General features: G+C 40.3%; 1 protein-coding gene across 3 annotated transcripts in view; it reads left to right on the top strand.

Annotated features, from left to right (window-relative positions):
• Positions 1–9,567: 9,567 nt before the first annotated feature.
• The window catches only part of ZC3H12B (zinc finger CCCH-type containing 12B), a 32,685-nt gene continuing 17,644 nt past the window's right edge, over positions 9,568–24,608 (top strand). For all 3 annotated transcript variants that reach the window (XM_076347136.1, XM_076347138.1, XM_076347137.1), the window contains exon 1: positions 9,568–9,731. The gene's annotated coding sequence lies outside the window, so the exon portion shown is untranslated. The remainder of the gene's footprint in view (positions 9,732–24,608) is intronic.

Raw genomic sequence — 24,608 nt, 5'->3', positions numbered from 1 at the left:
GGAGGAAGGCAGGCAAACAGATCTGAAAATAAAGCTAATTTGGAATTTTTGTCTATTCAAGGCTTCAAAGGGGTAACTCCTACTTATTTGTAAATAGTTCTACTCCTGCTTTTTTATTTTAAAGAAACTGAGGTGTGTTCTCATTCAGTTGCTGATGCATTTATATCAAATATTGTCCAGAACTTTCCCATTTATTAAGTGTCATGATGAGGAATCACACAGTCTTCTCTTGTGCACTCAGCTGAGCTAAAACTAAAGCTACAATAAAAATATCACTTGCTACCTTTGGAAATGACATGCATAGTCTGAAACAAATACAGAAAACCTACGGAGAAACCAGGCACAAAAATTAAAGCAAAGAAGAAAAATGCAAAATGTTCTGTGTGACGAAAGAGATTTAGGCCTGTAGAAGGGAATGTGACAGGCTAACATTCCCTCTACCTTCCCTTGAGTTCTTGTCAAGAAGGAAGAAAAGGCTTAAATTCCTGAATTCTGATACCAGGCCAGTCTCCAAAGAACTTTTGCCAGTATATACCTTCTCTGCCCTGCCCTGCTTGTCTAATGATGATATTTAAGCAAACCTTTTGTAACTGAGGCAGCAAATGTTTATCAGTGGGATTTTCTTTTTCCTACACAAATTACACTGAGTGATCAATGTAATGTAATGCGGATCAGACCCTGTCGCAGGCAGTGTGAGAAGCTGAAACTCCCCAGAGATGCAGTTTGGCCCTTTTTTTCTGCTTTCGCTGATCAGTGGAAACAAATGATCCAGGAAATCAGGTCAGTCATAAAAACTCTTCAGCACTCCAAGATGACATTAGAACCAGTGCACTGCAGCCTTCTGCTCATTTTTCCCTGATAATAATAGCTTTAGTAATCTTTTTAAATGCTTTTACTTCCTAGTGAAGTAAATGGGAATTTGGAATGAATGCAGACTCCAGTACCAGACCCCCATCTATTTTAAAAATTGGGTGTTTTAATAGCAAAAATGTTAGTTTTCATTAAGCATGGGTAAGCGGGGGGGGGGGGGGGGGGGATAGTGTGGTGTTCCCCTTTGGTTTACCTGTGTTCTCCAGCCTGCTCTTTACTATTCTCTTGTTCTGTGGCAGACTGTGTTCTCTAAGTGCTTTTACTGCTGCTTCTGTTTACCACTGTTGTCCCTTGTGCTGCTTTGGAGCAGGGACCCCATTTTTGTATACACGTGTAAAGTAATATAAATTTGCATGAAGTTATGAAGCCAACATAAATCTCAGAAACTAATGCCATGTATTACTGCAATACTCTAGGTAAAATAGGTGGTTCTGAGCTAAAAATTGATCTTGGAATCTCTTCACATGCCACAGTTCCCAGTATTTCACATGGAAGATTTGTGCAGTATAATGGGCTCGAGGTGTTGGGACTCAACCTCACCAATTTTCTGCCTATGTTTTTTTTTTCCAGAGAAGTTGTAAACTGAAGCTATGGAGAGGCTTGGATAAGGGTGCCGGAGTTGGAAGAAATAAAAAGCCAGAAAACAGGCTTCAGTGCTGAGCTGCTGTGGCTGAGGTTTGTCCTCAGTCTGAGGCAGGGAAGTTCCTAATAGCTGGAGTAAACAGCCCCAAACTGAGATTCCTAAACAGCCATAGTTAGGGAAAATAGCTGAACTGATTTTTGTATGTCCTGCCTTTCACTCTCTTATTATCTTAACAAAGATAAATCCCTTGATGGATTGCTTTTGACCAGCCACTGAGGCACCTGGGTTGATTCAGGATGTGAAACAAGCCACATTCTCTCAAGGATTAATAGTGGATAGTTTGGTTACTTTTTTACGCTTCACTAGTAAATTGGTATTTGCTTTTCGAGAAATGGTTTTCATGAGAGTAGAGGTGTCAGCTCTGAGACCATGTGAGTTGTAGGTAGTTGGTGTATCTGAACAGTGAGATCTTCCCTGTCATGAATTTCATCACGTTAGCATCTACAGTCTTAAGCTATGGAGCAGGATCCCTTCATAATTAGCACTGTAGAAATCCAAGGACAAAAGCTGGTGGTTCCTGTTCCAAATAATTTCCCTAATTATAAGGCAAGAAGTAAGAAAAAAGGATGAAGAAAAAAAGATGAGAGCACTGGACATCACGAGAGAAGCAGTGGTTGAGGTTCACGTAACGTCTGAGCAAGTGGCCGTAGTGGTCAAACACTCCCCCTCAAACAAAAGATTATTAGTGTTGATAATCTATTTATTGCTAATTATAATTAATAATCAATAGTTAAAGAGACTTAAAAACTCAGATGACTTGCACAAAACATCTACCTTCTTTTTTTACCAATTCCACTAGACAATAAATTAAGAAATAAATTGAAGGTTCAAGCATTATAAAAATTATTTCAGAGTCTCATATGAATCTTCCAAGGAATGATTTTGAGGATTTATCTGTATTATACAAATCCAATTTTTGCAAATGCACGCTTGCTGGCATTGCAGAAGATGTATTTCTGGAACAGATAATGAATAAGCAGCAGTTGTGAATGGGGAGATGTTTTAGTTATTTTCTGCATTATTTAAAGATTTTTCCCTATGATGTCGTGTTCTTCAATTAAAGAAAAAAGAAGATGAAGGAAAATGGTGATAGGCATCAGTATCCTCTTCATCATGTCACTGCTTTTGTAAAGAAATTAGAACACGCAAGGTCTGATCCTGATATGATTTGAGTCAATTGCAAATTCTTGCTGCCTTAAAAATTGAAGACTGTAGGATTGAGCCCTAAGTGAGCTGTGTGCTCAAAGGGGGCAGGCTTCTTTGATGCGTGATTTAAATAGATGAACTAATTGATTTGAGGGGGTAGGAGACAAGTTAGCTACAGCGGGCCAGTGAATTTTGTTGCTAAGACACTGAGGGAGTGAGAGTAGGCAGGGTGAGGATATGAGAGGAAAAAAAGGAAAGTCCCCTCTAACAGGAGTGATGAGAATCCCAGCCAACATTTGCAATGTTTATCCTATTTTTCATTTCTGATTTTACAGGCTAATCTAAAAGGTCGAGGACAGAAAATGAAAATGCAAATGTTCAACTTGTTACTTTACTCTGCTTTGAATGACATAAAGAAAACCACTTCACAAAGTGTTATAAAATATTTGGAAGTTCTTAGACAGGAAGTGAGCCTACCCACAAGCATTAGCAATTATTTTTCTTTCTGTGTTTAAAAAAAGGACAGAAAATACTACATCATTTCAAAGTACTTCAAAGTGGTCACAAAGTTTGATACTTATGGTGTGTTATATTGATTTAGGAATACTTTTAATGATGTAATACAGATGTAGGGATGCTTTTAACGTTATATAAACAATAGCTGAGGAACAATTCCTATCACCTTTCTTCCTTACCTCTGGGATAGAATCTTCCAGTCCACTCCTGCATTGGTAAAATTCAGATCACTTATCTATTTGTGCTGTTCTTGTTTTAACAGGGAGGATGGAGGCTCTCTCTTCACAAGGAGCCACATGGAGAAGACAAGGGGCAACGGGTACAAGTTGCATCAGGAGAGTTTTCATCTCAATGCAAGAAAGACGTTTTTTACAGTGAGAACAGTCATTCACTGTAACAGCCTCCCCAGGGATGTGGTAGAGTCCCCATCAGTGGAGGTTTTCAAGATGCAATTGGACAGGATGCTAGATAATGTCATCTAGGCTCCCTTTCCCAAGAAAGGTTGGACTGGTTGACCTTTTGAGGTCCCTTCCAACCTGGGCTATTCTGTGATTCTAATACTTCACCCATTGTATTGTGTTTGCGTGGCAAGGTTTTGGTAGCGGAGGGGCTGCAGGGGTGGCTTCTGTGAGAAGATGCCAGAAGCTTCCCCCATCTCAGACGGAGCCAGTTCCAGCCAGCTCCAAGACAGACCCGCTGCTGGCCAAAGCTGAGCCAATCAGTGACGGTGGTAGCACCTCTGTGATAACATATTTAAGAAGAGGAAAAAACTGCTGCGCAACAGCAGCCGGAAGAGAGGAGTGAGAATATGTGAAAGAAACAGCCCTGCAGACACCAAGGTCAGTGAAAAAGGAGGGAGAGGAGGTTCTCCAGGTGCCAGAGCAGAGATTCCCCTGCAGCCCATGGTGAAGACCATGGTGAGGCAGGCTGTCCCCCTGCAGCCCATGGAGGTCCACGGTGGAGCAGATATCCACCTGCAGCCTGTGGAGAACCCCATGCCAGAGCAGGTGCATACACCCTGAAGGAAGCTTTGGACAGTTAGACTAGATGATCATTGTAGGTGTTACGGAAATTACGCATGCCAGCCACTGTAACAGGGTTCGACTCTAGGTTTCTGCATAAGCTGAAGGATAGATTCCTTTATGAAAGTACTTTTTATTAATAGTGCTACAGCTCAAGCTGGGTGCCTCCGAAGAGGGACCCTGAACAAAGAAATCCCTGGGCAATTATACCCTTACAGTCTAAGTTCCCCACCCCTCCTGTGATAGTTTGGACCAATAGTAATATTAAGGTCTGGGGTCTTCTTGCTTTTTTATTGGTTTGATTTGTTTGCTGTTCCGTTACTAAGTGGTCATCTTCTTATACAATAGTACGTCCCCTTAGGTCAGTTTCGGCCGATTCTGTAGTTAGCTATTTGGCATGTTGTAATATGGTTGTTACAGTTCATGTACCACTATCTATAGGCTTTGTCTACTCCAGCTATTAATGTTTAAGCTGCTAGCTCCAAGTTTCAGCTAACTTTTTCTACAACAGTAGGTCCCTTCCAACTGAAAATATTCCATTCCATTCCATTCCATTCCATTCCATTCCATTCCATTCCATGCCATTCCATTCCACAGTAAGCTGTCACCCTGTGGAAAGCCCGTGCTGGAGCAGGCTGCTGGCAGGACCTGTGGCCCCGTGGAGAGGAGCCCACACTGGAGCAGGTTTTCTGGCAGGACCTGTGGCCCCGCAGGGGACCCACACTGGAGCAGTCTATTCCTGAATGACTGCACCCCGTGGAAAGGACCCATGCTGGAACAGTTCGTGAAGAACTGCAGCCTGTGGGAAGGACCCATGTTGGAGAAGTTTGTGGAGGACCATCTCCTGTGGGAGGGACCCCATGCTGGAGCAGGGGGAGTGTGAGGAGGAAGGAGCGGCAGAGACAACATGATGAACTGACCGCAACTCCCATACCCCATACCCCTGTGCTGCCTGGGGGGAGGAGGTAGAGAAGTTGGGAGTGAAGTTGAGCCCAGGGAAGAAGGGAGGGGTGGGGGGAAGGTGTTTTAAGATTTGTTCTTATTTCTCATTATCTTGCTCTGATTTAGATTGGTAATAAATTAAATTAATTTCCCTGAGTCGAGTATGTTTTACCAATGATGGTAATTGGTGAGTGATCTCCCTGTCCTTACCACCGAACCTTTCATCATATTTCCCCCCTCCACCCTGTCCAGTTGAGGAGGCGGAGTGAAAGAGTGGCTTGGTGCGCACCTGGCAGCCAGCCAAGGTCAACCCACCACACCCATCAAAACATTATTGGTGTATATTTAAGACAGTCTCTTGGGACTAGCAGGTGCCTTATGCAAGCCTGTCTTTCCCCTTCATTTCCCCAGAAGAATGAGAGTTTAAAGGCTTTTATACAGTTTAATTTTTGCTTTATTTATACAATACACATCTGTTTTTATAAAAGCAAGGTCAAAGAAGTACCACTTGTGCTCAATATGCATAAGGGTCAAAAACCAGCTGGGTGTGAGGTGTGTTTGGTCTCATATAAAGTAATTAAAAGTATAGGAATACAAACTTCATCATTTGTACAAAAGTACAAATAATTAGCTGTGCAGAATAACAAGGGGAAGAAACAATACTTAAAAGCATTCAAAAGGAATGAAGGCTTGAGGCAAACTGTATTTCATATCAGTAGGTAGATTCCCATTGCTTTCAGCAGGTTTTAAATCAGACTCTAGATAAATAGAAGTCTTCTGGAGCATGCAATTAGCTTGAGCTCAGCATCCACAGGAAATCAGTGCCTGCTGTGGTAACATACCCTGTGCTTCCCTCAGTTGTGGAATCAGCATGTCTATTTTCTAGTGCTCTCTTCCCTATGCTGCCTTTGAAATACTGTGAATCTTCTTTGCTGTTTGTATCCTCTCAACTCTCCCTGGTTTTGGTAATGTAGCGGCATTTTTTCTCCCCACCATTGAAGAATACAGTCCTTTAAATGCTGTTTCTGCTATTGCTGCCAAATTTCTGAACATTTTTTCAGTGTAACTTCCAGCAGACAAGGTGATAGACGAAGAAGAGGGAAGTACATAGTTTCACCACTGCGATCAGCTGAGGTAACAAGGTGAGGAAAAGGCACAATGTACCCTGGAGAGATTTGTCAGTGTTCTCATAGACGTACACTCTGAGATCCCTAGTGTGTCTAGAGATGAAAATCCTTTTCCAGATTGCAAAGTCAAGAATCAGTACATCATGAAGCATGTTGCTTTGAGTGTAGAGCAGAACACCAGGGGTCTGGACATCAGGATTGCTCTTTCAGCTCTGATGCTAATACTTGCAGTTCAAGCACATTCAAATAGGTAGCATTCAGCTTTTGCTTCTTGGTGTTGGTCAAGTGTCTTAATGTGTCTGTGTTTCACTTTTCCTTGTTTACAAAATGGGTCTGGCAGTTCTTTATATGATCTGAAATCACTGCACTGATGTTTAATGTCTATTCTGCTGCTATTTGTAAACTTTGATATGTGGGATCCCAGCACGCGGATTAGATTTTTCAGAGAGCTAAGGGCCTTAAGCACAAAACTGCCATTGAAAAAAATCCTTCTGCTGAGCCTGAAAAATTCAACCTTGTTTCTATTTGATCCTTTCTAAACTAAAAGCTAATAGGCAGATAAATTTCAAAACAAGTTGCAGCATTATGCAGAATGAAATCAATGCTAAAATACTCCCCTACTCCATTGAGCACAGGATTGAATTTTGTTGCATGAAAAAAATTAGCTGCTTCCATTTAATAGTCTAACATCAGTCCACACAACCTTGTCATTGTGACAACAAATCCGGTACAGAACAATTCCAACTGCAAGAATGATTTTTTTTCCCCCTAGGTAATCACCCCGGTTAAAGCAATCAATTCTACAAGACTGGATGCAATGATGAAAATTTTTCTTTCCTTTCTCAGTATATGCTAGATATAACACATTAATGTATATTCTATTCCTTTTTAATTTCTTCATTATTTTCTTAAAAAAAAAAAATCTAGATACAGAAGAAATGATCCTAACAAAAGTATACCGATGTTTAATTTGGACATTTCTTCACCATTATTTACAGAAAACTTGACACGTTATAAAAAGTGCCCTGATATAACAAACTATCATCAGAGTATATTTAAAATGTCAGTATGACAGATTGATATAACAAAAATTACATATATAGTAATATTGTATATTTTGCCAATTTTTGCATTTTTTTCATCAGAGTATCTGAAATGTCTTTGCAGACAAATATCAGTGAGTTAAAGCAGCCAACCTGTATCATTTCTTTCTTGCAGATGATAAACAGTATTTTAGATACACATTTAGTATTTCATAAGGTTGCCCAGCTGGCAGGGAAAACTTGGAGACATGAGGGCAGGTGAAAATTTGTAAAGATTGACATTAAAATACCTGGAGTACTGTGTGCAGTTCTGGGCCCTACCATTTAAGGATGTTAAGGTGCTTGAACACGTCCAGAGGAGGGCAACAAAGCTGGTGAAGGGGCTGGAAGGCATGTCCTATGAGGAGCAGCTGAGGACTCTGCATTTGTCTAGTTTGGAGAGGAGGTGGCTGAGAGGTGACCTCGTTGCTCTCCACAGCTTCCTGAGGAGGGGACATGGAGAGGGAGGTGCTGAGCTCTTCTCCCTGGGATCCAGCGATAGGGTGTGTGGGAATGGCTCAAAGCTGCATTGGGGAGGATCAAACTCGACATGAGGAAGCATTTCTTTACCCAGAGGGTGCTCAAACATTGGAACAGGCTTCCTGGAGAGGTGGTCGATGCCCCAAGCCTGTCAGTGTTTAAGAGGCATTTGGATAATGCCCTTAATAACATTGTTTAACTTTTGGTCAGCCCTGAAGTGGTCAGGCAGTTGGACTGGATGATGATTGTAGGTCCCTTTCAACTGAACTAGTCTATTATAAAAAAATATGTGCAACATGTTTTATGAAACAAATAGCATTTAAAGAAATATTAGAGAATAAAGACTAATGGAGAAAAGCCCCCAATAAAACGTACAACAGGACTGAACTTTGGCTAATGTGCTGCTGGATTAGGTACGAGTCACCATGAGCAGAATAGGTAGCAATGTTGTCAAACCTAAGCATCAGAAAATGGATGAGTCAAAATGGTGCATCCTAAGTTGTGAAATTTGCTTTAAATTCCTGAGTTTTTAAAATGGAAATGGATTCTTTCTGTATCCCATTGGGTTTTTAAGCCTTCAAAATGTACTCAAGTCACATTTGCAAGATTTTTTTCCCACAACGGGGCCACCCCAATTGTACTGGCCCGCTTCATATTTTAAGGGAAAGCTGATACTGGTTTCAGGAAGCTTTGGGAAGCCGAAGGCAGTCATCAGCAACACTGAAACTGATAGGAGGCAACTACACACTAGCCCTGAGATCTTAAGAGCATCTAGTCTTTAAGTGTCAAATTTATGCAAAGCCTGAAGTATTTGCAAATTTTTTTGTTAATCCTTCAGTATATACTGTGTGTAAGAGCGCCCATTAGCATCCTGGTGAGCTAAAGGTTTAAGTACCCGCATATGTAACTCTTGGCCCATTCCAAAGGTGGGCCTAAATGTACCCAAATTTAGTCATGTCCTTTATTTCATCCTCCATTTCTGTAATCTGCAAAACTGGGAAAACACAGTATTTTCACCAATACTGCCTGCCATCCGTCTGCCCTCCCTAGTCCTCCCCACCTTGTTTCAGCAAGGGGGTTAAATGTCCATAGGGGACAAGGCAAAGGGAAACTGTCTCCCTTTCCCCATTCTTCTCTGGAACCTGAGCACACAAGCCACCTTATGACTTGTTTCCAAGAAACGGTACTCAAGACGTTGGTTACGAGCAAGAAAACACATTAACAGTGGCCTTATTTGCAAGAAACGACTCTGGAAAGCGTCAGCAGACGCATCCCAGTGCCGCGCGCCGCGGCTCTCCCGAGCGCGCCCCGAGCGACCGCCGCCCGCTCACGTGCGCACGCTCGCGCCCCGGGCACGGCGGGCGGATGCCGCCGGCGCGGCTGCGTCCCCTGCACGCGCACACCGCCCTGCGGGCGGGGGGAGGGGAACGTGCCTGCACCGCCCCCGCGCCCGGCGGGAGGGGGAAGGTCGGCGCGCGCCGCCGCGTGCAGGCTGCGCGCGCGGTGCCTTCGGGAGCGCGCGGGGCGCCGCGAGGAGCCGGGCGCCTGCAGCAGCAGCGGGGGCCGGGCGCGGTTGCTAGGCGACGGCGCCCGGGCAGCGGCGTTGGCCCGGCTGAGGCGCAGGCGGGGATGAGGTGGAGGCAGCGGCCCCCGGGCTCCCGCCGGCGCTGAGCCCCGCTCCTCCACCTCCCCCCTTCCTTCCCCCTCCCGTCCCGCCCTGGCTTTGCTCCTCCACCCCCTCCTCCACCTCTCCCCTCGCTCCGGCCTGCCCTTCCCCCTCCATGCGGCGGGAGCGGCCGGAGTGGGGCCCGTGCCGCGGCCGCGCCGAGCCCCGCCGTCCCTCGCCTCTCCGCCGCCAGATCCCGCAGGGAGCCGCGGGCGGCGACTGCAGCGACAACAGCGGGTGAGGCCCCGGCTGGGGGAAGGGGGGTGGTGAGGGAGGGCGAGGGGTGGCCCGGGGGCGGGCGCCAGCGCAGCGCCCTGGCGGCGGCGGAGCCTCCTCCTCCCCGGCGGCACGGCGGAGGGGGCCTGGGAGCTGGGAGAGGCCGGTGGGACGCCCCCTGCCGCCCCGCCGGGCGGTCTCCAGGCCTGACAGCTGTCGAGGCGCGGCCTTCTGCCGCCCCCCCGGCCTGGCTCCGCGCTGAGCCGCCGCCGCCTCTCCCGGCCACGCGGCGGCGTGGGCAGCACCGCTACCCCGCGGGTGCCCGCGCCGCCCTGCGCGCACGGGGAGGGGCGGGAGGAGGGGCGGCTGCTCGGTCTGGTGTCTCTCTCCCTCCCCCCAGCGCGGCCGCTGTCCTTGGCGTGCTGCGGCCGGCCCCGCATCAGGTGCTGCCTGGGCGAGGGGCGCGGGGCCTTCTCGGGGAACTGGCGTTGTTGTTCCCGCAGCTGCCTGCAGGAGCGTGCTTGGGGTCCAGGAGGCTGTTGTGGCAGGGCGGTTGAAATGGCCTAGGCGGCTGTGTACGGAATCAGGAAATTGGCCTGGTTTCATTTAGTAATTACAAGTGTCAAGGAGGGATTGTGAAGGCTGCGTTAGCACGCTGCCCTGTTTAAGAAGGCGTTTGGTGTCTGAACATAAGAAGAGTAGCAAGAAACTTGCATTGACGAAAACAAGGTGGTGAAATACAGAAATTACTTTTGTAGCGGGTACCTGATGATCACTACTTGCATTCTTCCATTTTGCTTTATAGTGCAAATGTGGATAAGAAACTGGTCACTTAGTGCAGCATACCTGAGGTTTGAGATACCTGTTCTAATCAGTTCATTTAAAAATGTTATTTTTCATAGCTGTCCGCTTTTCTAATTGTCATTTAATCCTTTGGAGGTTATATTTCACAAGACCTGTATATTTCCTTCGCAAGTTAGCAAACAGTAAAATTGAATCAAAAGCTATATTGTGTCTTCTTAAGTTGATAAATGTGGATCTAAATTAATTTGGGTTTATTGAGATACATGTGATACTTTTACTTTTTAAAAAAAGGATCTTGCAGTGTGTTTCAGTGATCAGCATGTATTGTCATAAGTGGGAAGTAGGAATAGAAAGAAAATTAAAATACTGGTCATTTATGAACTTCTATTATGCATATCAGTAGTTCTGAGTGCCTGGCAGTGTGCAGCATTCCAGATCCATCTCACTTCTTATGCTTGGTATGTTTGTTTCTTGAAATGGGTGTGTCTGTCAAGTAGTCATTTTTGTATAGGAGGTATCCTTTATTGATGAGGTATATCTTTTGCTTGCCAGATGTTATAAATGGACTACAGTATGTAGAACTGAAAGGTGTATTTCACGAGTGTAGCTAATGTTACTTGTAAAATTATCTTTGCTTCTTGCTGGAAAAACGGGTTAGTGGGAATGTCAAGGTCATCTTCAAATTTAGAACAATTTAACTGCCATTGGAATATGTCTTTTCTTCTTCACTGTCATATGTTTTCCATATATCCATCCTGTGGCTGTTGACATTTTCTGGACCTGTGATCTGTTTGTCTTCTAAAATGATCTAATGCTTAGCGAGTTTTAATTGAAGCAATCTGTAAAGCTTCCTAAATCAATTTAATTTGAATGACCTCTTTAAGATGTATTTAAAAAAAAAAAGAAAATCTAACAGCATTCAAACTCACTATTCAGAAAGAATGGAAACAAAAGGTGTTAAGAGGGTGAATGGATACCAATGACACTTCATATGCAGATGAACTAGTAAGAAAGTAAATTCTTAGTGTCAACTGCTGTGAATGAGGTAAGTTCTGGCTTTCTGTTCTTTGATCTTTCTGGATGACTTTTCCAATGCAAATTATTCCATTGTAGACATCTACGGGTTTTGACTTCCCTAGCCACTTTACAGTTTGCAACTGAAATGTCATTTTGTTAAACACTTATAATTCTACTATAGATCTGTGAATAATAGAAATAAAACAAATTGCTTCTGTCACTTGCACTCTGTTACTGTTTACATCAAGAGCAGAAGCATTGGAGCTTTTGGGAACAAGGAAGGCAGCAGGTAAGTTCAGTTATGGAAGCAGGGCGTGGAAGGGTGAAGAAATGTGGTTTATAAACTCAGAAGAAGTTTCCAGGTGTTGCCACATTGTAAATTAATTTGATATATTGATTTGTCCATCTCATAATGTAAAAAAACCATACAAATGGCTGTAATGCTACCTAGACCTCACATGCATCCCTGAGAATGCTATCCTCTTTTGATCATGGAATCTGCTAGACATAAAGGGCTTTGAAGAGCCATGTGTACGTGGCTGGCCAAATAGATATTTTTATATATATAAACATATTTTTTGTAAGTTTATTGTAAAAGGCTATTTTTTTCTAGGCATTATAAATGAAAAGCATGTTTGAGTAATAATACTGATATTTTAAAATTCTTTACATCTGTTAATGTGGGTTTTTTTATTTCCTGTGAATTGTCCCTTTTTGTTGATAAGCTATATTTGATACAATATATTCATGTTAACACAGATAATTCATCTGGAAGTAAAAATACCGTGGCCACCTTTACAGATCTAGGCTTTCTGATGCCACGATATGTAGTATTGCGTTTGATGTATTTCGGATTTAGGAAACATATTTGGAAGTGCAGAGCTAAGCAGTATAGCATCTCCTAAGATGCAGTTTTATTGTTCTGAGGTGAACAATTCATTCATGAGATTGGCCATAATAAGAAAAACTCTTCATTAGCTGACAGTTTTGATTCAAATATATACGTTCTTTCTATATTTAAACAAGTACTTCAGCTAAGTGTCTTTGAGTTTTAAAGGTAGCTATTGTATTTCATTTTCTTACATGAGTTATTTTTGACATTGCTTGCTAGCAAAACAGGTTGAATCACCATGTCAAAATAAAACCTAGGCTTTACATGGTTTGTTGTGGGCCTCTTCTAGAATTTCATTAGGATATCATAGTACAGTATAACTAAAGCCTTTTAGAAATCCTAGCATAGGCCGAGGTGCTTGTTGGTTATATAATTGAAATATAAGAGCTCCTTTTCCACATTCAATCCGTCTGGAGAGAGTCCCCTCATCAAGATTAGTATCTGTTCTGCTTATGTGAGTCAACTTCTGTTTCAGTTGTCTGGAGAGGAATGCTATAACAGGGACAGAGTATCAACCTTAGGCTAAAGCTGAAAGTTTAGATTCTATTTTTAGTAAGGTCATCCACAAGAAATTTAACATATACGCTCTTTTAATGAGCCCACAGACACCTCAGCCAAATCACATAAAGTCAAAACTAAGTCTGAGAATTTTAAACTAAAACCCACATGTAATTGCCCCTTCTGACCGCCCTGCCTTTTTTTTTTTTTTTTTTTTTTTAAGATCAAACACTAATTTCAGACTCTTTGCCAAGTCTTTCCCTTTTATGATTTCTAGGTTGTCCTGAGTTAAAAAACGAACAAAAAAACCACCCCCTAAAACAAAATAACCCACCACACCAAAAAAACTTCCTCTCTCAGGCCTAGTCAATATATAGATCTCCCTTTAGAAAGGGAGAGATGAAGTTGCTGGAGCATAGGGATTTGCTGTTTTCATTTTTGAAAGCAAAGCAGTAGGCTTTTTATCTTGTCTTCTTGAAGATGACTTTCCAACTTCTTCACCTTGGAAGTGAGCAGTGTTGTCATGGTAAGAATGAAGGAATCTTAGAAGAATAATTAGTTTGGATTGGAGTTCAGGAAGTCATCTAGTCCAACACCTTGCTCAAAGCAGATCTAATTAGCGATGGACTGACTTTGTTTTTGCAAAAGCAAGGTAACAGGTGTGAAAATCTAAAGTCACAAGATGCCTTTAAGATCCTCTTGCTGCTTTCCATAAAGGTACTGTTTGACACTTACTGAGCAAGGTGTCTCTCTCTGCTTCTGGCATTTTTTTTAGTAGCTTCTAAAGTAGTTGTTTCAGTTTATCAGAAAGCGTGTGTCCTAACAGCTGAGTACATCCTGCCTCTTATTGGATGGCATAGCATGTGAGGGTCCACCCAGTATACTGAGACCCTTAGAAACAGAATACCCTTTGTTTTTCAGGTTTCTCAAAGATTGCTTCTGGATGAGATTTTTGGCTAAAGGAACATTTGGTTTGGGCTATCAAAGTAGTGTTCTAAATATTCAATTACAAAATTAGAATTAGTGTAAGTTAAGATGATAGGATGCATCACATCCTTGATGTGTCTTTGACTTAGCTGCAATGACAACTTTTTTTTTTTTTTCCTTCCCAGAGCATTAATGAGTCATTTAGATCTGCAGAGTAGGTAGTACCAAATGGCCTCCTATCAGAATGTGGATTAGGAGAACCAGTGTTTGCTTTGGTTTTAGATCTGAATACATTATCTCAGTCTATAAGGAACTGCTTACAAGTAATCTTTTAAGGGGTTACACTCCCGCGCCTATTTTATGTAATGTTGTCAAGTGAAGTGTAAATGTTGCCTTGGTAGGGACAACAGACACTTTGAGTAGCAATAATGCTAGCTGTAACTGCTTAAGATTATTAGAAAGAGAAGATTGGTGGAAAGAGGTACTATATTATTGTTAGAACACCTTTTTTTTGAATGCATGTTTACTGTCTACTTCTTTCTTTTTTTCTTCTGTCTTAGGAAGTATGGTTGAATACCTACTGCAATAGAAATATTCCATTTCCTTCCCTTCAGAAGTCTGGCCTGTACTTTGTACTTGTCTTTGTGTTGAGCACTACCTGTTCTTTCTAGGTCACAAAATTGGTTAAGTCCATATGCAAATCAAATATTTTAAGAAACAGCTAAAATGCCACTTCCTCTATTTATAATTCCAACTATGTCCATCCTGTCCCTTTGAATTCGTACTTAGGAGTGTGACAAAATGAATGAAGTTTGAGGTAAGATGCTTACATTCTATACTACCTTTGCATTTCTCTTCAGTTCACACTTGATTCGTAGCTGATTCCTTCACAAGCGATTTCAAGTCCTCTATTTATGTGACATGCTGGACACAGCTTGCTTTTATGTATAATCTAATACTGATATCGGTGATCATGTGAATTATTTACTGAAATAAATTTGAAGTACCTCAAACATTGAGGTGATACTGTAGTTTCTTAGTACAATTTTTCAGTTTAGCAAAACTCCACAATATGCTAAGAATGAGGTGAAAATGGATACCTTCCTACCAGGTTTTCTATTCTATGATAATGTTTCTATTGTATGTTTTGAATTAAATCCTGTAGTCATCACCAAAGCAAAATGACTTCTTTGCAAGTTTAGGCTTGGCAAAGGCTGTAGATTTGGGCCTAGGGATTCATCGCATATTTGCACAGCAAAGAATACATTGTTTTGTTTAATGTTCCAAATCTACTGTGACCTTAGTGTTTAATAGGTTTTATTTTGGATTTTCAGAAGTGGCCATGGTTTCTCAAATGTCTAGCTAATCAAAATGCTTTTACTCATTTCCCTGTTGTCTGTTAACAGGATCATGTTTTTATTTTCCTGGCGTTGTCTGAAATGGTCTCTAGGTTAATTTCTGAATCCTTTATGAAAGGTTAGCCATGAAAAAGTGCCACAGATGTTCAGTCATACTCTTTAAACTTGTCAGACAATCCCACAGGGCGAATACCTAATGTTTGTGATGTACAATACTACAGTTTGAGCAGAGTTAGAAAAATGAAGTTCTGAGCACCTTCTTTGAGGTCTTATTTCTAATGCAGCAAAGTGCTATGCTTTTCTGTTTGGTGTCTTGCTTGTTATGGGCAGGTTGAACATAATAGCATAGTAACTCAGTACCATTTCCACTAAGCTGAACAAGGAAGTTTTCATCAAAGTCAGCCAAAAAAAGATCTGTAACTTTGTAACCTGCTGGAACTCTGTGGCAGATATGGGAAGTTCTTTTTTTTTAAGTCTTGATCGCTAGAATTGTTGTAGTATTTAATCTAATTTCACTCAAATAAAAAGACCATAAAAAGGCAGAGTTGTGCTCATTAACTTTCGCAGTCTGGGAAGTAAGTAGTGGCTCTTGGATGTAATTCAGCTGAATGTCTTGTCATTGCTGAATGACACTGTCACTCTCTGATGCCTTGTTCAGTAGTCCAGCCAAACACCAATCGCTTGCATTGAGCAATGTTGAAATGGAAGGTGAGAAACTGAGGTCCTTAGGGGGGTAGTTGCACAATTACTTTCTTGCATGACAATGCTTGTATAAGATATTTTTGTCTACCATGATGGTTCGTTCTTGCCTTTGTGTTGCAGGATGTTGTTCCCCTTTGCACAGATGCAATTATTTTTTTGAGATGCACTGTAAACTTGATCAGTGTTTAAAAACAAACATTCCTCCCCTAACTCCCCCCTCAAAAAAAACCCCAAAACAACCAACCCAATACCTTTTCCAGCTGGCATGCCTGAGCCCATCAGCCTGGCTTACCTTACATCATTGGCAATGACCCTGAATTTCCATAGGTCTCGCATAGCGTTCGTCATTTGTTTTAAACTGAGCCAACCGTGGCAAAAGGATTTCAGGGACAGTGGGCTAGAAGTTGCTGAGGAAAAAGAACAACTGTGTGACTTAAGTTTTTGCAGCATTTTGGAAGGAAGAACTCTATTTCACTTTTCTGAATTGGTCTGTGAAATGTATCAATTGATACATTGATAGATTCAGAACCTATGTGTATGTATATGGGTGTATCCATCTACCTGTGTTTGTGCGTGTGTGTGTATGGTGGCTTTTTTTCCATCACTGTTCTATGTAGACAGGACACATGTAGGCACAAAAAGATACAGAAGATCAGAAAGGTAAAGCTTAGTGGTATTTCTAAAGTCATTGCTAGTTCTATATATTCTGGTGTGTGGATTCCTCAAATTCAGTGCGCTCTGCACAGCTGAACAACTTCTATCATTACAAGTGTTCCCTCAGCATTTGGTAGGAAAGAATGTCCCCTTCAAGGTTGGGTGGTGGTGATGATTACGTTCATCTTAACTGGTGAGTCAATGGTGAAAATCTTCCTTTGCTCTTCGCCTCTGTAACAGAAGTGTGCTAAGTCACATTCCTTATTGTTCTACTCCAAAGGTGGTTAAGGGAGACAGACAGATGCAGAAACAGAAATGGCAAATTTGCTTTTCTTTTAAAATACTATATCTGAATTGACTTGGAAAGGAGGAAGCTTCTAAATAAAGATTATTACTAACCATAGCCAGCTATGTTATATATATATATATATAGCTATATATACAGGCTATTTTTCAATTGCGGTTTCAACATTAATTTTAAGGACAAGGCGTTCACTACTGGTGTTACCTGCTAGTACTTTACTTTAGACTTAATGTATATCAGTGTTTTATTTCAGAGAAGTCATAATGAGTAGAAAAAGTAAAATATTTTTCTTGATGTTGTTCTGAGTTTGGCTTGATAAAAGACTATACAATATTAGGCCTTTGATTTGTGTAAATTGAAGGTTTCTCTGTTCATCAAAATGACAGTGTTGAAACTTCCCATTAACATGTTGAGACTGACATTGCATAGTAAGGTAAGAAAAAAATCCATTAAACTGACTCAAAATGCTATCATTTATATGGCTCTAATTATCAAGGGACTAAAAACTCTGATCTGCCATTTTAATGCTTCTGTTAAAAATGCTATTTGACTTAGTGCATACTCTGGGAATGCTGATTATACATGTCTCTAAATGCATAAATTAGCAGCAGATCTGTGCTCAGGTCTTTGGTTTAGGCCATCTCTTCTAGAACGTAGAGACAAATTGGTTTAATTTATTAGATTAAAAAGTACAAAAAGTATTTGGACATGTGTTCATTTTAAGTATCTTAAAATAAGAGTATTCCTTTTAAATAAGGAAGATTCATTGCTCCTTAGTGAGAGTACTTATAGTACTTAGTGAGTACTATAAGTGATGTTAATGCCAGATATTTGCATCAAAAGCCAGCTGCTTTTATCTTGCTTAAAGCCTGATATACTTGTTTTCCTTCACTGAGTGACTCGTATGTATTTTGGACTTTTTATGGAAGCTATATCAGAATATATATGCTATACATCTGTCAGTGAGTTCATGCTTATATGAGTGTTGTTTGCTAAGTACAAAAGCTCTTAGGACAGTCTTAATAAAACCGTGTAAAATACAGTTTTAAAAGGAATAAAAGGGCAGAATTCTTTATTCCAGGTCCTGCTAGATAAATTCAGAGTGCTTGGTCATATGATCTTGTTGTCATTACTGAGAGGTGCACTTGAAATTGTGACTACAAATTATGAATATTGTATTTTTGCAAAAGCATCACATTTTGGAGTCACTTTAATTTCAAAAATGGCCAACCTAAATAGGAAAATTTTCTACAAAGCCTATTTTATCCTGTTTTCCTACAGTCTTGCAACACTTGACACAGTAAATGAAAACTAAATATGCTAAGCTACCACATTTGTTACATGCTGAAAATAATTCATTCTAAGGTTCAAAAAATAAATTGGTGAAAGTGATTAATTCCTGTTGAATTACAATGTATTTATTATTATGGTATGCATGTGTAAACTGTAATGTATTCCTGTTAACTCTGTTTAAAATAATGATAAATATGGAAATCTAGTGGTTCAACGTGTATAAACACACAAGCAAAATGCTACAAATCACCAACCCTGTTTCTTTTTATTAAGGACAAAAGAGAATTGCACATGATGTCACGCAGCGCAACTCTTCCAATTTTTTTTAATCCATTCTGAAATACCTGAATTTTAATTTTAGAATATTTTCTGCTTTTCTTCAGTTGTGAATCTGTCCCAGCAGATGTGTACCACCTAAATGTATGATTAGAATGAGAAAAAGCTACCATTTTTATTTGTGACTCATATACTTTGTCAGCTTTAAGCGCTTCTTTCTCAGTAGGTAAAACAGTTCACTACCTCAGAAAATATTCAAAGCAGCAAGCAGTAATGTGTAATATCTGTACTGCTCCTGAAAGAAGAATACAGCAAGGAGGTTCTGTCTTCAATGCCATGAAAACACCAGTGTTGAGTGTTGTCACTTTTTTAATGAGCACTGTAGAAATGAGGTTTTCAAAATTAAGGGCTAATCCAAAGTCCAGTGCCATCTATGCATCTTGTCTATGTCCTCTGACAATAACTACTGCCTAATAAATACTGTTTTGTCACATTCCTGAAGACTTGTGCAGTGCATTTCGGATTTGTTTTTTGTTCTGCAGGCCCAAATTGTAATGTCTTTAAAATGGTAATTAGTCCTGTGTTGGGGAAGTTTTTAAAGATCGCAAAAACGTACTCCGAGAACGTGTCTTTAGAGTAACCACTAGTCTGTGCTGTAGCACACTGCAGTGTTGAAGATCCTGTTGGATGTAGTGTCTCTGAACACTGAATGGTTTTTAAAAAGACTTGTCTTTCTCTTTGTCTCTACTCATGTTGTTTCCATGGTTTTAGAGTCCTACTTTACCGTAATTGGTATGTGTGTAACCAGGAAGTTGTCAGCTTTTGTCTTAGTAGGCTTATACACTGTCTACACTGTAATCGGGAGGCATAGTTGTAGTAGATACATAGTATACCAGCCCTACCTGTTGTTTAGTTGTGAAGATGATAGAATGGGTTTCATTCATTCATGCGTTGTAGAACAAGTAACCTGGGATCGTGCTAGGTTTACGCAGTTTGTGTTGAAGTCCATGGTGTTATGATTTGGTTGCTCTTAGTGCCTGAGCTAGCTACATGAAAATTAGTTTGGATATATGTCCTTGTGTACTTCAGTCAGTTTCTGATGATGTAGAAATAGCCACAGTAATCAAAGACTTGGCTATTGTTTAGAACAGCCGCCTTCTAGAAAGATGCCTCTTCCTGTATGCCTGTCTTACAGGGAAGAATCTATACAGAGGAGCATGCTAATGATGAGTCAGTGAAATGAAGAGTAAAGAGAGGTACTAAGACATTAAAATTCATGCTGAAGCCATGGAGGGAATAAATTAATTTTCTTAATAAAAAACATGCCAGTTTTTTTAATTCTTGTGAAGATGTTTATTTGACAGTTTAAGAAATACAGAAGGAGAAATTTGCAATATTTATTCCTCTCTGTGCATGTGGAACTCCCCTGGATGTTACCATTTCATGTGTCAGTATTCAGTTAGATTTTTTTTTTTCTTGGAGTGTTACTAAAAAAAATCACTTATTAACTACATGTATCTCAAAAATATACAAGGGAAAACAAACAATCCTCCCCCTCCTTAAAATAAATACTATAGAATCATTGTCGTATGTATTTATTATCCAGGTGAGAGACATTTGAGAAAATACTTGTGGTTTGTGGTGGTGTGGTTTTCTTTTTAATTTTGCCTTTTAGTATCTGCAATGACAGAAAACAAGTAAAGCTGCTTAAAAGTTGATGAAAGGAGTTAGTTAATAAAATATTTTTAATTTAAAGGTTGTTCCTCATAATAGATGTGTACATTGTATAATTGCCCCTTTGAAGGGCATGGCTCAGAGCACACTGAGGTGGTGGAAAGATAGTGTCATAAGGAACCAAAAGAAGTTGTTCAATCCATTCTTTCATCCTGTTTTCTCTGATTCTGTTGGTCCTGCTGAAATGAACAGGCTAGAGTATTTCTAGCATCAGCTCTTTAATAGTCATTGTCATTTGAATAGTAATTGTTAAATAATTCCCAACTGTTTTTCATGAATATTACAGTACTTTATTACTGAGCAGACATTTTCCTTCTGTTTTAATACCAGCAAAATTAAATAGATGCTTTCAGTTTGGTCCTTCATGAGCAAAATGTAGATAATTTTGCCTCACTCTTTCTCTGAATCACATTATCTATTCTACTAGTCAGTCGTGACTGTGCTGAAAGAGACGTTTAGTAAGAAAACTTGGTTGCTTAGCAACGAACATCATGCGAATTAAAATTTTAAAGCTGCAGTGTATATATATATTTCTGAGTTATAATATCTTCAAATCAGAAATTGGTATTAGGTTTCTTTTTTCTCCTTACGTGTGTGTTCATATTCATCTGTCTTTGGAGAGAATGTAACTCATACTAAACAAACACTAAAATTTCAGCGATACAATGTTATTGTTTATGATCTGAGATGAGCTTTTATTCCATCTTTGAGAAAATTTTGAGGCACACTGGCTCATTTCTCAATTTTGTAGTTATCAGCAAAATCAAGTGTTAATCCAATTATTTATGTTTTTTAATGTTTGTTCTGGTTTTGCTTGTAAGTGGATTTTTTTTTTTAATTTACCCCTGTGTGATAACTCCTTAATGCGTCTATACTAACTCTAAAAAGTGTACAGTATAAGCAATAACAAAACAAAAAAGTGGAAAATTACTGCAAGGATAGTTCTGTAAACTGATTATTAGTGCTTTTTTTCCAGTAACTTTTTTCTGTGCACGTAAGGGCAAAGTGAGCATAAAGGCAATGAGATAATAGCGAATTGTCAATTGATCACCTATTGCTTCCAGAAATAGAGCTCAACTAAGATATCCCTGTCCAAAGACTTTGCCTAAAAGCTGTCGTTTTATTCTACATGATGCATGAATTGCTTGTACTAGATTAAATGTAATCCATAGTTCACTCTTGTACTATTCAGTCTGATACTACCCTGATAAAGATATACCATGTTTGCAGGCTAACTTTGTATGCAGAGTTGAGATTATCACTTTGTCTCTTCACTTTATCCTCCTCCTCCCATTCTTCTTTCTTCTGTAAAGGGTCCCAGAGTCTCATCACTGTTTCCTTTCAGTCTTTATTCCATACTATGTTATTGGGGAGTTAATTCAAATGGCTTGAACTGTTTATTTGCTTCACAAATTTCTCATCTACAGATCTTCTCTCCTTTTGCTCAAACTTCTGGCTTGAATAGAATTCTACAATTCCCCCTAAATGTTCAGCTTCTAATTTAAACTGGAAATGGCTGAAACACTGCTTTCTTTTCTCCTGGATATGTGGGCCTGAAATCTAGGAGTCCTCTTAGACTTGGCTATCTTCTTAGGCGCATGCAGCCAGACCACTTCTGAGATTTCTCAACGTTATGGCCAGGGAGATGGCTGAGATTGAGTCTTCCGTTTCTGTTAATCCACCAAAACATTTATCCAGGCTCTCACTTCATATTGAGATCCTTTCCTAAGCTGCTTATTTTGATGTGTATGTGTATGTTTGCACATGTGCATATTAAACGCATAATTTCTTTCCACTTGTCCCTTTAAAACCCCTGCATAAACACCCTTAGTGTGGCCACAAAGTACTACCTTCTAAAGGTGTCTGGATAAACAGTGAACTGAAACAGTATCAAAATGTTTCATGTAATCTCTTTGATATTCCGGTTATCACTTGTTTAATTCATCCATAGCCTGTCATCATAATTCTAGATTGTATTTTCTTTTGGGCCAGGACTATATAGTTAGAATAGAATAGGAACTGATTGAGATCCCTAGGTACAGCTCTACTACCACTGCTAGATAATGTAAATCAGAAAGGAAAGAAATTCTTCATTATTTTCAGTACTCTGCAAGATGATGTGTTTGAATTTCTGAGAAGTGCAGTGTGGAAAAACAAACAAACAAACAAACTATACTATTGCAGCTTTGAGGTTTTTTAGTCTAAATGCCAGTGAGTTAATTGCAGACATATGTTGCTGCTGACTGGAAGTTCTCCCGGAGATATGGCACTGATGTTTTTACATTTATCAAAGAAATGAAGAACTTTGTCGCTTAAAGTGCGAAGCAGGAGGAAGATTAATAGCCAGGAGTTGTTTTCATATGGATGTGGAAAATGTGAACTCCCAAATAATCTTTTATTTAAAAAAAAAAGGTTTTATATTTTTGCACATACTTTCTTTTACACTATATGCATACAAATTATGCATATTACATACAGGCTATCACTTTAAAGTTCAGATATTATCTTTATTCCATCTCTTTTACTGTAGAAAAATTTAGTGGTAACTTGGCTGATTCAAAAAATTAATCATGTGGGACCTGATGCCATTGTTAGAAAAGAAGTTGAATAAATATGGCTTTAGCCATTTCCTTTACAAAACATGGAATTTTGAATGTTTAGGTGCACCGCATGAGATGTGTGCTTTGTACAGTTACTAGTAACAAAGATAGGAAGGTGCATTAATTCAGATGTTAAGTTCTTTGCATTGTATTTTTGCATTTTGTACTTTATTAAATACTTTTTAAAAAGAATTTAAAGGCAAAATTATAATTTTTGGACAAAATATGTTTAAGGTGAGAGAAATGTGTGTAATATTTAAATAATATTTAATTTAATATTTAAGAACTGCAATGTAAATGTTATTATGTATATTAAGAGTTTAGTACGAGATCTAGCTTTTGCTGTTTGAACCTTTTCTAACCTTTTGTTTATGATGATGCTAGAATATAATTTGATTGTCCTCTCAGTCACGGTTCATTCAGCTGTATGGAAAACTTTCTAACAGAAATAATTGTAACAAGTTACTTAGAAAGCTCAAGTAGTGAAAATGTAGATATTTATATACACATAATAATAAAAAATGCACCTTGCCTGAAATGTTTGAAATAAACTCTTACAGTGTGTGATAAAAAGCTTGTCTCCACAACCACAAAGGAGCGTGGGGTCACAACGGCAGGCAAGGGAATCCCAATAACACGGTCAGAGAAATGGTGGCCCAGCACAGGCTTCTCCAGGGGCTGTCATAGGAGTGTCATCAGCCCTGTGCTCTGGAGGTGACACCCGTCACAATGAGTCGACTAATGGTAGAGGCTCTCTGGACCATCTCACAGACTGAGGGGGTATGGGACACAGTTGGGGGATTCAAGGAAAGAGCGTTTTGTGATTGCGTGTGACTTGGGCAGTCTGGGGGAAGAACCAAAGGCATTGTAGGGGCCAGGGGAGAGAACGGAGGTTTTAAGAGGATTTGTGAAGGAACCACCATGGGAAAATAGAGGGATAAGGGGATAAAAGGGACAGGTTGCCTGTAAAGGGGTTGTTGATCAGTATGCTTGTCTGGCCATGTCATGAACCTGGTCAGCACACTCTGTCCTGTCTTCACATTAAACTCCATTTCTAACTATTTTTGTGGATGAAGGGCTCTCTAGGGACCTGTGTGTCTGCAGTGCAAGCAAGTGAAGGATATGCATGTTGGTGCACAATTGCTAGCAAATATCAAGCTGAACTAGCTGGCAAGAAGTTTAAGTGGCTAGGAAGCCACGTATATGTGTATATCTCTGGAGTGAGACAACTGGAAGAGTTGGCTACCAGACGGACCAGTAGGTCCAGGCCAACTGCTGGAGAGACTGTAAGGTCTGGGGGTTGACTGAGAGTGCTGGTTTTGGGTGTGTGTGTCTGTGGAGGATGTAACAGGGGAGACTGAGGGAGACAGAGGCGCCACCAGCATCGCTGATGGGCTCAGCTTTGGCCAGCCATGAGTCCATCTTGGAGCTGGCTGAAACTGGTTCTGTCCAACATGGGGGCAGCTCCTGGTCTCTTCCCACAGAAGCCACCCCTGCAGCCCACCCGCTACCAAAATCTTGCCACGTAAAACAAATACATATGTATATATGTATTTCCCACTAACGGACCTTCATCTTTGTCAGCCAGAGAGGGGAACAAGATGAGGCCATTGGTACTGCTTGTGTTTGTGTGAGTGTTCATGTCTGTGTACATCTGTGTGTCTGGCTGTGTGTGTGCTGTATATATGTGTGTGTAACCTGGAATTACATGCTTAGCCTTGCTAATGACTGGAACTGGGGGTATGCAGCTGCTCAGGGTTTCCTGAAGAGAAACCATCGTTATTTGGCACAGTATATGGCATGTATTTGACAAGTGATACTTAAGAATCTACAAGCAGC

The sequence above is a fragment of the Aptenodytes patagonicus genome, chromosome 9 (assembly GCF_965638725.1).
Source record: "Aptenodytes patagonicus chromosome 9, bAptPat1.pri.cur, whole genome shotgun sequence".
Lineage (NCBI taxonomy): Eukaryota > Metazoa > Chordata > Aves > Sphenisciformes > Spheniscidae > Aptenodytes > Aptenodytes patagonicus.
The sequence above is the reverse complement of the archived record's forward strand: the minus strand, read 5'-3'. Positions and strand labels throughout refer to the sequence as shown.